General features: G+C 38.6%; 1 protein-coding gene across 2 annotated transcripts in view; it reads right to left on the bottom strand.

Moving 5' to 3' along the window:
- The window catches only part of LOC135700108 (MOXD1 homolog 2-like), a 618,927-nt gene that overhangs the window by 61,465 nt on the left and 544,665 nt on the right, over positions 1 to 12,797 (bottom strand). The window lies entirely within an intron of this gene.

The raw sequence follows: 12,797 nt of genomic DNA, 5'->3' as shown, positions 1-12,797 counted from the left end.
GTCATTGAGTACTTAGCACTAAAACCAATAAATTACCTATTACGCATCAGTGCACGTGGTATTTATATCCTGGGTAAAATCGAGATGTTCTACTGCATAATTAATGCACGCTAAAAGAATGCAATCAAGCTTTAGGAAGAAATTTCTTAAAACATTTTCTGGAACACATTCTATGAATGAACACTGTCTATAAGGGTGTCTTCCCATTTGGCAAAATAAAGTGCCCTGCTTTCCAGCATTTTATTATTTTATATATAAAAAAAAATATATTTTTAGTAAAACAACAACAATGGAAATAAAAGTAATCGTTTTGTAAGCCATGGCAATTAGTTTAAAAAAAAACGGCTTTACAATCAAATCTATTAAAAAATGATATTTAATATTTACTTAATTTTAGTAACGTGAAGATCTCAAAATATTTAGTGTTTTGAAGTTTCGTATTTGCAAAGTGTCATAATTATAAATTTGCAAAGTGTCATAATTATAAAAAAATTATTCCCACGTTTTCAAATACTCAGGAATGAAAGAATATGTTAAGAATTTCAGTGAAGCTAAATAAACAAGGGAAGTTCTCAAAACATCTTGAAAAAATGTGAACGTCATGGAAGCCTTAAGAACTTCAATCCGGTTCCATTAGCTTCAAAAAATATAAGAAACTTTTAAGAAATTCTTGGATTTTCAGAATTATTTAGAGAATTTAACGTAAATCAAAATAAATTCAGAGATGTGAAGAGAATTTGGAAAAAAAAGTAAGAGATTGTATCCAAGACACGACCGTAGATTTGACGTAGGATTAGGAAAGGTAGTTATGATGTCATAGCAAAAGTATAGTAATTATTAAATTGATTTCTTAACTTGTTATAAGTGAAAAATTTCGATAGGTTGAAATTCGGAAGCAATTTTTAAGGTGCTCTGTCGATGTCCATGTAGTACTAGCCAATCCTGGTTGGTATGTCTTGGATACAAGCTCTTACTCTTTAGTTAACTCTTTTATCGGTCATTTGTGGTTGGAAGCTTGGAAGCTAGTTAAGAACAATACCATGTAAATTTTTCCTCGATAATTTTGTAAATGATAGCAGTGCGGAAATGAAATATGCAGGGAAAATGGATGTAATGTCGGTCTAAATGCCCCTTATTTGGGCCCATACATAAATTCAGCAATCAATTAAAATTTCAATGGCGACCTAAAAAATCCATTAGTATCGTCCCAATGACGCGTTCATTGTCATTGGAACGGTACTAATGGATATTTTAGGTCGCCATTAAAATTTTAATCGAAAAATTTCCATAGTATTGTTCTTAACTAGCTTCCAAGCTTCCAACCCATCGGCCCTTTTAGGACCACAAATGACTAATAAAAGAGAACACGAAATAGTAAGAGCTTGAATCCAAGACATATCGTCTAGGATTGGATTGTACTACATGGACATCTAGATAAAATGTATAAATAGCAGATTTTTAGTGATGGACCCAATCATAGATCCATAGGCCAACATTAGAGCCATTTCCCCTATTAGGAAAAACACATCAATCACAAAATATGAGTCTACCGGGTGGTACCTAAGTTTTTACTTTTTGATGCATATTTTAAGCCCCTGCTATTAAGAGAATTCGGCAAAGCTATTTTTTGGCATAATGCTCTTAATAGGAGGGGCTTGAAATTTGAACCAAAAGACATAAACATTGGTACCGTCTGGTATGCTCAGTGATTGGTATCAATGTTCGGCGACTGTGATAGGGAAACCGCTTTTCCCATCACGGAAACGCTTCGTTTTCTGATAACGCATTTACGTGCACAAAACGCACGGAATTTTTGTTTTATTTGATAGATAATAAGAAAAGCAAAAATTGATTGGAAGAATTTCTTGTTCAAATTTTTCCAATCGCGATGCGATCAATCATATAAATTCAAGTTTTTTTTTTGCTTTTTCTAGCGTCCTGGTTAATTGACATGGTCATGTGGTATTCAGTAATTGCGAGAATTTGTATGCACCACTTCAATACTGTTACGCATTTGACGACAAACGTTTGGTTGCTGGGTACATTATCAAAGAGCTTCAAACGTTCAATGTAAATTAACTCTAAAGCAACGATAATTTATGGTGATCCTAGAAAAGGACCGTTTTGTCGTGATGGTTGAGTAATACTGAGCTATTAGGGTGTTCAACACAGATGATGCTGGTGAGCTGTATGTTTTTTGGAGCTAGGGTGACCCACAGCGACCCACGAAGAAACTGATTTTGATACATAGCGGTGCGGCTTCATCCTCCTTCTGTTGCTCATGTGGGCTCTGCAGTTCGCTGCTTGCAGGCTACCTTTCGTTGTGTACTGGAGAACAATGTTCAATGTTGAATGAGCACCATTCAGTGAGACAGGATCAAATTAGATTTTTAAATCTGTGTTAGGGAATGCGCTTTTTGCAGGCAACCGGTGATAATTTTGATCACCATTGCAACAGTTGGACATTTGTGTATTTTTCAAAAGTGGCCTAATGAAAATTAATAAAGTGTTCATTTTAGCAGCTTGGTAGATAAATTTTCAATCGATTGGCTTGTTTGGAATTAAAATCCATCTGCTATTGACAGAGTTGTATGTGGTCAAAACCTGACCTCTTTTCGTAATGCGGTCGATTTTGATTTTTTGAAATTGCACCCCCAATATGTTGCCGAAAGACGTAACCCTACGGCAAAAACTATGAAAACTTTAAATAAGTGCCAAGGTTCTTCAAAAAAGCTATATCTAGAGATCTTTGGAGAATTTTAGAGACCTTAAGGATAGTTCCCGTAGCTGCTGGAAAGTTCAGACTTTTGCAGGAGCTAAAACATGTATAAGCATGAGTAGTCATGTCAAGAAACAATTCCTGATTCTCCGGAATATTTTTCCTGGAAAACAGATAATTTGTTTCACAATATTATTGCTTATTCACACCACATTATTTGAAAAAAACCGGATGAAGCAAGTAGCTATATTTGGAGCAAATTGGAAGAAACATCAGGAGGAATTAGAAAATATTCCATAAGTGTAAAGGAACTTCCGCAAAAAGTTCGAAGAAGGTAAATTTGGCAGAAAAAAAGTCGGAAGATACTTCAGTTAAAGACAGAAGGCAATTACAAAGGCAGAACGTTAGAAGAATCTTTCGAGGAAGTTTATTGAAACTTCCGGAAATGTAAACTCTGGAGAAACTTCCAGAAAAATCATGCAGAGGGAATTCAGAAGACAGTACCATAAGATGTCAGAAACATTATCATAGGGCAGCAAGTAGAAGCTATCTGGAGAGGTCGTGTGAAATCCCATATTGCAACCGGAAGAAATCGCCCAGCCCAGGAGACACACTGACGCACGACTTACTCTCACGCTGGTTTGGGGAACAAAGAGGAAGAGACACGATGCTACAGTCTCTTGTGCCGTTGGCTCGGTGGAGGGTTTGTGGTTGTGTGAGTGTGTTTCCTCAACTATTCGTTCAGCAAGGGATGGAATCTAAGGGGAACAATGTAGTACAATCAAGGTGTATCCCACAGGTCGGAAGAACTTTTAGGGACTTCAAACCCGTAAGAAGTCGAGAGATGCTCTAGGGAAAACCCTAAAGAAAAATTCTATTAAAGTTGGAAAAAGGTACCTGGATAAAACAGAACTTCCTCGGGAAGTTTGGGGAGAAATCGGAAGAATCTTCTCGATGGAAGTCAGACGAAAGATAGAAACCACTTACGGGGGAGGTCAGAAGAACTTCTGGGAGCTGTCGGAAGGCCCTTCCAAAGGCTCTCAAAGGAATCATCCAGAGGAAATAAGAAGAAGCCTTGGAAGAAACTTCGCTTCGAACTTTTTAACTATTACGGAAAAAACTTTCGGTGGGATTTTATTTATGATCACCGCCTTCGACTAAGTCGCGCAGATTGAACTACTTAATACTATTGTCCTATGTGAAACAATAGTTTTTGACATGTTAAAATCGAATTTGTCGTCAACTTCATTAAAAGTTCGAAGACAAAAATCATGCGAATTGTGGTACCCAAAGTTCGTCCTGTGGTACGGAATTGCCAGTAGAGGCAAACTTCGGAAGCGACGTAGAGGGATGTTGATCGGTATCTTCTCAAGAAGAGCGGCACAGTCAATACTTCCTGTGATGACATCGAACACGAACATGGGCTGCATTTTAATTCGCCTTGCTGACAGACTTTTCAAGTTGATCAGTCAGCATCGGTCGGGGTAAGATGGAAGCTTTACGTAGAGCGAATCGTATAAATCTCTTTTGCACACGCTCAACTGCTGAGATCTGCGTGACGTAGAATGGTGTCCATACAGGAGCAGCCTATTCCAGGATACGTCGCACTAACGAGCAATATAATGTTTTGATGGCGTATGCATCAGTGAAATCTGAAGCATGTCGACGAATAAATCCGAGTGCAGAAAATGCTTAACGGTTGTAATAGCTACATGTTCGTTAAACTTAAATTTTGAGTCAATAGTTACGCCCAGATTGCAAATCGATCGAACTCGCTCCAGTGTAACGGATTCCATCTTAAAATGATGGATAATGGGCCTGGTGCGTCGCGTAAAAGAAATAACTTTGTATAACCTGTAATAACCTATAACCTGTAATAACCTTTATGTCCTCTTGCAACGCCATGCAGTCTTCTGAAATAGTGATGGCACGATAAATCTTTAAGAAAGTTTCAAATAAGAGTGCATTATACACAAGTCATTCACGAAGATATTGAACATCAGCGGTCTGGGAACGCTTCCTTGGGGTACACCGGACGTGATGCTGAACGGTTTGGATTGTGCCGCATTCACTACAACACGTTTGGTTAAATACGAGCTACCGATTTTTGGTTTCTCATAAATTCCGGAAATATGAAAGATTTTACTTGACATCTGATTGAATCTTAGCCATTTAGCATTCTTACGTAGATAAGAGAAGTACCTTGTACGTGGTTTCCACCTTCCGAAGGTTGTTCCGCCCACTATCGGACTTAATCAGGAAGAAACTGCTGCGTGCTTTCCTAAGGACGTTTCGGAGATGACGTAGTTCAGAGGTCCACCATGGCTTGTAATAGACTGAAGAAACTCGATGTCTCTTTTGAGGTACGTGGACCCAGCATTGCGTAAAGCTTATCATAGAAAGCTGATACAGACTCGTCAAATGTTTCCTGTCGCAGTAGAATATCTCATTCGATGTTTGAGAGTACGTCATCCAAACGACATTAAAGTTGAATCTAACATCCCCATTGTCTGTGGTGATTGTGCCATTACAGATTTTGTCAAGAAGCAAGATAAATGGTGCGTGATGGTCGTCAATTGGTTAAAGTGGAGTTGAGGGTACAATGAGGTAACAGTGCTCCGGTAGATTGACGAACACAAGATTGAGGAGTCTGACTTTAGTATTCACAACATATTCGATTTCGGAGGAAACGTTTGACGGGATAAAGCCGATTACGTCTTCATCTGATTGCCACCGAAGATTGTAGTCTCCTAGTGGCAGAATCACATCAGCTTTTGAAGAGTTTTCCAAATTTAGCTCCACTGCGTTCACATGAGCGTAAAACAGGTCGAGGGAAAAGTTGGGTGTCCAAAAAAATAGGTTCACAAACTATATGCCTTTTGACCGCAATCAGCATTCCGTTTTCGATCAATCTTCCGGGGACGTTAGATATTTAGAACTTTGTGGTTAAAATAATTGAAAACTAACATTCCAATAAGCTAACAAAATAACATTGCATGCTTTATCATGGTTTTAAACCGTTCATCAAAACATTAACGAAGTCAAGAAGTTCAAAACTGTAGCTTGGGCTATCTGGTGACTGGATTAAAGCATTTCTCGATTTCCGAGAAGAGCAATAAGCTGTTTTCCGATTCCTAGGTATTTCGAAAAGGCCAGACATTATCTCACTAAGCGTGAGATATTGATAAATTCAGGACAGCTCTTCAGAAACAGAACCCTTATGTTGTGCCGATCATTTCAGGGAAGTATAGAACCCTTCGGAGAACTTTCAAAAGTTTCAGAAAATGTATGAAAACTCCAGGTTTGGGACCTTCACAGAGTAGCAGAGTACCAGAAAACTCCAGGAAACCTTGAGAGTGTGTAGGAGAGTTCCATCTATTTCAGAACAGATCCACGATATTGTAGAATTGTGAACTTCAGCGAAGCTTATCAAATCTGGACGGATCAGGGAACCAAAGGGCAGTTCAAATAATTGCAAGGAAATTGCAAAATTTTACAAAGGTTTCGAGAAATTCCGAGCCATCCCGGAATATTCAGATAGCTCCAAGATAACTTTTATAACGTAAGGGAAGTTAAATAGACATTAGGAAAATGTGAGAGTATTTTAAAAATGAAATATGATCATCATGGGAATTTCAAGAACTTCAAAAACTGGCGAAAATAAATTTAACGAAGCTGATTACGGAACTTCAAGGCAGTTCCATTGACTGACAAAAAACGTAAAATCTTATTAAAATGCAGCGATCTTCAAAGAAGTGCTGAAACTTTTAGATAGGGGAAATGGCTCTTATATCTGACCATGATGCAAGAAATCCATGGAATACCAGATCATCATCGGTCGATGGTTGTTCTCTCAATTTTTGCAATCAAGTACCACCATGTAATTAACGATAAAAGATTTTTCACAGATGGTTCAACCATAAATGCTTCCTCTGGATTTGGTGTATTTAATCTTTTTCATAGCACCTCCTATAAACTGCAGAAACCATGCTCAATTCCGGGTAATGAGAAATCGGATTCATTGGCTAAGGTAGGCGCTATGGAAGGCGATATTTTTGAGCGACAAATCGCCTTTAACGAATTTTTCTCCATTGCTCGTCAGCAAGTCCTCATCAGTTGGCAACAAAAATGGAATGATGGTGAATTGGGAAGATGGTTACATTCTATTCTCCCACAGGTGTCGAACAAACCATGGTTCAAAAGGTTGGACATGAGCCGCAACTTTATACGCGTTATATCAAGACTTATGTCAAATCACTGCTCGTTAGACTCGCACTTCTATCGAATTGGGCTCTCAGACAGCAATTTATGTGCGTGTGGCAGTGGGTATCACGATATCGAGTATGTTGTTTGGTCATGTACCTTACATCGTGTTGCCAGATCTGAGTTATCTACATCCCTCAGGGCCCGAGGAAAACAACCCGCGATATCCGTTAGAGATGTCTTGGCGAGCCAAGAACTCGACGATCTGAATTTAATTTATGTGTTTTTAAAACGGATAGATTTGAGGATTTAGTAGTAAATGTCATCTTGTGTTCTCCCAAATTGTTAGCGGCCCATCGGTATACCCCCATGTTTGTCTTTTTCATCAGAGTGTCGCTTAGTTCGAGATCAAGAGCACATTGCTCTCCAAACCTTGTGTTCACAATCCCTACCCTGCCATCCATTTGTTACAATTTGTTACCCCTAACCTCGAGATAGCCGCGATTAATCGGCCCCCACTTAACTAACGTTAGTTTTAAGTAATTTTGTTATCTAAACAATGAATATCGGCTCCGCAAAGCTACAGGAAAAAAGCCTGGAAAAATAAACGAATTATTTTAAAAAAAATGGCTCTTATGTTGGCCAATGGATCTAAGATTGGTCCCATCGCTAAAAATCTGCTATTTATCAATTTTATCTAAATGAACGCCTCATTCGGACGGTACGTCGCTATTGAAAATCTAGTCGATTGCTGAATTTATGTATGGGCCCAAATTAAGGGAATTTAGGCCGAAACTACACCCACTTCCTCTAGTTTCATGAATTTCAGCGAGGTCCCCATCAGGCATGTAAATCATTTACATTCATTTCGCGTATTGATTTACATTCCTTTTGCCCCTTACTTTTTTCATCAACAGAAATCCAAAATATATTTTTTTGTTTGTCCTGGATTTGTTTTCCGTCGATCTTGTTTTCCGTTCTGAATACTAGTGCTACCCACACCTGGACCCTATATGTCGACCCATGAACTCATGGACCGGGAGCCAACGCCTTTACTTCCCTTCCGAAGGATGACGTGATCAGCGATTTTATGCCTTAGAAAATTCCGGCAGTGCCAACTGGGATTGAACCCAGGAACTTTGGGTGAGAGGTTATCACGATTACCACTTCACCACTGGCGCCACTTATGTAAAATATTGTACAGAACTTTAATTTGTTTTAATCTTAGTAACAACTATAGTCAGTAACCCAAAAATGTATCTCTAATGCATGATGAACTAGAGTGGGCAGAACTTGTTTTTTTTTTTCAGTGAATGTAATTTACATTTTGTGATAAACAATGGTGGGTTCTGTTCACCCTGTTTCATCATTAATAAGACATTCAGATTTAAGTTATTCATAAAAGTTATAGCTAATATTAAATCCTGCAAAACGTTCATAAGGGAGAGAGAGAAGGATTAGTAATTTTCCGTTAATTCCACTACCTTATTTGCTTGTCTTTGACATATACTAGTATTTCATCTACAATATTTATGCAAACTTCTTCAGTTTCTTGTACTAATACTCGACAGATACTGAAGAAATTTTCACATGGTAGATGAAATACCCGTATCTGTCAAGGATAAGCAAATAAGGTAGTGAAATTTAATGAAAATTACTAATCCTTCTCTATCTTTATACAGACATTCCTCTAAGACGCCCACATTCATCAGGCTTCACACGTCATTTTACGGAATTCTTGTGATAAAAAAGTGCCTGTTCCCGATTATATCGAGGACGATCAAATAGCTTCAGAGCAATCCCATAACATTGATTTATAGCAAACGTCTATGAGCGGCTATGAAGGTTACATTACTTTAGGAAAATTAAGGGCAATTCAACTAACTGTAGTAAAATTACGGGTTCTTAAAGAAATACTGAAAACCTCAGGGCAATCTAAAAAACTTTAAGGAAATTCAGAAATCTTTTGGACAGTTTTAATAACATCAAGCAAGTTTCGACTATTGAAAAAGTTATAAGCGCATTTTTTTTTCTTTATTATCAGCCGATAGCTGAGTTCACCAATTTGTGTCCATAAGTTAAGGGCAGTTCTATGAACTTCAGGTAAATTTCAAGAATTTCAGAGAAAGTCTTTAATTTTTTTTTGTGAAATAGAAGAAGGTCTTATGAAGGTCAAGCTCAGGTGCACAGGTCATACCACAGAAGGCAATGAAGATCGGTATGAGAACTTCGTTGAAAATCTTAGATCTACATTAATTAATTCGTGACTACGATGGGCTGGGCACGTCGTAAGAATGCCAGACAATGACCCAGTGATAGCGACCCAACAACCCAACAAGAAGAAAAAGCACGCGACGGGCAAGGTGAATCGACGAAGTAGAAGGTGACCTGCGGACCAGTCGCAGACTGCAAGGCTGGGAGCGTGTGGCCATAGATCGAGTAGAGTAGAGACGACTTCTTCGGACAGTAGAGGACATCAAGGCCCGATTTCCAGCCAGCCCCGCAATATTTATTTCGTTTTGATTCCAGAAATATTGAGGGAACTTAAAAAAGTTTCAGAAATTTCCGGGAAGTAAAGACATTCCAGTAAAACATCAAAACCTTCACAGAAGTACCCCGAGTAGCACACTTTCATCATAATAAGTTAAAACAACTTGTTTATGACTGAAATAAGTCGTATATAAGTTTCTACAATTGATTTGTGACAAGCGTGCTACTAGGGACAGAGATCTTCAGGAAAATATCAAGGACTTCCTAGAAGTCCATGGAACCTTAGGGAAGATGCGAGAACTCTACGATTGTGTCATGTGTGTGTGTGTGTGTGTGTGTGTGTGTGTGTGTGTGTGTGTGTGTGTGTGTGTGTGTGTGTGTGTGTGTGTGTGTGTGTGTGTGTGTGTGTACAATCTAACCCCCACTGTCCGGCAGTGTTATTATGGAAGAAAACTGCTTTTTATTACCCTTAAATTAAAGCAGGTTTAGTCCGGGAGTTAGAAGGTGTTAGCTCTATTGCAGCTCCAGTGACCCATTTCAGAATGCCTGGTAATTCACGACCACTCCAAGGTCACTTTTACTTACAATAAGCCCCGCATTTTCACTCTACCTTTATCAAATGGATAATGGTATCATAAACACACTTCCAGATTCAAAAAATATTATTTCCAAATCTGGCAGGTATATAGTTTTGAAATTTTTTCAACTGAATTAAATCGATTTGAATGAACATTTATTATCAATTTTGTTTCGAATACCTCTTGATTCATCTGCTGGCAGCACTTACTGGCCCTTACCGGCGACCAACTCATCTGCCCGCAAATGCAACAACGCCTAAATCTCAAAGCTCTCCGAACGTCCCCTCGAAAATGCAATCGAGATATGTATAAGAACAATCTTCAACTGGAACGTACTCACCAAATCAATACATCCGGGAGCAAATTCCCGATACCTAGCAGCGCGTAAATAAACTGAAATTAAAAATTATCACTCGCGATGCCACTCATTTCTGGTCCGGGAGAAAATCAAACAACGCAGATCGCGACATCTCTTCTGATGCTTGCAAACATGTTGAATCACGTTTTCTTTCTCTATTCTAAAACTTCCCGGAAAGCGAGAAAACTAATAATCACACACGTATAAACGTCCGGGAGGCAGAGCGCCAGCAATAATCCGTCAATTGCAGCCGAAAACTATGAGAGCGAACGCACGCACAAAATAGAGAACAAACTTAAAACACAACCGTATCCAAAGGCGTTCGAAACTGCACCCGCACTTTAGGTGAATCATCCTGTCGCAAAAAAGCCATGCATGAGACGGATTCTTCATCGCCTTCAACTGGTTTAGCGCATTGGTCACAGGCGAAAGTCATGCTGACTCAGTTTCCAAAAGTGATTTAGAAAAATCGGTGGAGATGCTCTAATACGCAAAGAGGAATTCGATTCTCAAGATCGCCCAATGCTAGACAGTATACACTACAATATGTCTGATTGGATAACTTTTTCACTGTTTTCACAACACAAAATATGCCCTAATTAGACGATTATCGCAACGAACTGCACTTTCCACTAACAACCAGTACAATATTACAGGTATACCGAACGGAAAAAAAACGAATAACGATAGCCCGTGTGATAAAAAATCGACAAATTTAGCAGCGCACAATCACGACGATGTGAATAACAACAACTGTCAAATGTCAACCGAGAACTCTACGATTGTGTCATGGATATTAAGAAAGTGTGGGAACATTTCTGAATTTCCAAAAATTAGCGGTAAAGTTTGAGAAAATCCAAAATTTTCAGGGAGATTCTCAGATTTTCATAGAACTGAAGTTGCTATGAATGCTATGATTTGTTTTGCGCTCTTCCCATAAGCTAAGTAAACTTCACGAAAGCTCAGGCATTTCAGAACACAGTTTAATTAAATTCACGGCAGTACAACAAGCACAACAAGCTACGTAGTGAGGTTTCTAGAATTTCAGAGCAGTTTCATAATCTTTAGACAAATAACATAAACTTAAACGTAAATGTTTCGAGAACTTCAGCGAATTGTTAAAATAGCAGGGGTTTCCTACACATTTAGAAATAACTACTTTTACACCAGACGTAATCCATGTTGAACGTAAATCATAGAACGTAAACAAGCCATTTAATGTAAAATTAAGTGTTCTCAAACCGAAACATCGGCTAGTCGACGAAGAGAACGTTTGATTGAATTGATTTTCACGTTTCTTTCAACTGATTTTTATGTCATGTGTCGGTCTCAGAGAACCGAAATTTACATGACTTTTTAGTAGTGTGTAGGATTCTAGAAAAACTGAGAAGGCAACGTGAGCACTACTATGTGCAATTTTTAATTTGTTTTTTTTTCATTCGATATTCATGATGAACAAGATCATAGATTTGAAAAGAAAAATCAACCAACCAAGATTTTTTTGAAAGGCTCATGGAATTGGATTCTTATTTCTAAGAAAAATATTCCAATGGAGTTCTGACTTCTGCAACAAATGTGAGAAGAACATCTGAGGAGCTCCAGATTCCATGTGAAATCTAAGTGCAGTGCTGCAAAATCTCGACAATACACGGTGATATTGACAATTCTGCTTTGGTCACTCATTTGAGCTAACAGTCGTCGTAAAGGTAAACCATGTCAATTGTCAATTTCAATAATAAATAGTGACGAATATGTGTAGGTTTTCTTTTAACTAAATTTGTATCGAAATTATATGACTTGTGTGTAGCCATGTGGTCAAAATCTTCTCGCTTCCCATCATGCATTGTCCTAGATTTGCACAACCAATTTATGGCTCTTGTTTCGAGAGTTTCCCGAGAACGATTCCACTGACAAGCCACTGCCACTGCAGCAGTGGCCCCAGAAACCGAAAGATATTTAGTCAGCAATTTTAGATTTCACTTGATTCTCCTTCAACAACAACCGACCGACGCGACGACGACACGAAGTGCGATGCTTCAATGAATGGTGAATAGTCGATATCTTTATCGCAAGAATTTGTTCTTTTGAAAAAAAAAAAAATGTTTCCCAACTTCCCCGTCGCTTCGCCGATTGCATCACGGTGCATTCTTATCTCGATTGTCTCTGTTCCTAAAACGGCAGAACAAAAAAAAATTAACGAAGAAATAGCTGCTATGCCACTCGGCATCAGAAACAGACGGCCCCGCCGCACGGGGCAGTCCATTCTCTTCAATCCTGTGCTCCTTTAGATAATACGGTTGCCCATCTAGCAAAATCATACAGCTACAATGTCATAATTTTTCACTTAGCCTTCCTCCTCTGGAAGACAAACAAGAGAGATTCCTTTTTTTTTTCGTTGCCTCGTTCAATCTTTCCGAGGACGCGTGCTATGGCTCCTTGCTTGGAGCAA

The sequence above is a fragment of the Ochlerotatus camptorhynchus genome, unplaced genomic scaffold (assembly GCF_037179485.1).
Source record: "Ochlerotatus camptorhynchus isolate MF236.1 unplaced genomic scaffold, CSIRO-AGI_Acam_v1.1 ptg000128l, whole genome shotgun sequence".
Classification (NCBI taxonomy): domain Eukaryota; kingdom Metazoa; phylum Arthropoda; class Insecta; order Diptera; family Culicidae; genus Ochlerotatus; species Ochlerotatus camptorhynchus.
This window is presented reverse-complemented; position numbering and strand designations above follow the sequence as displayed.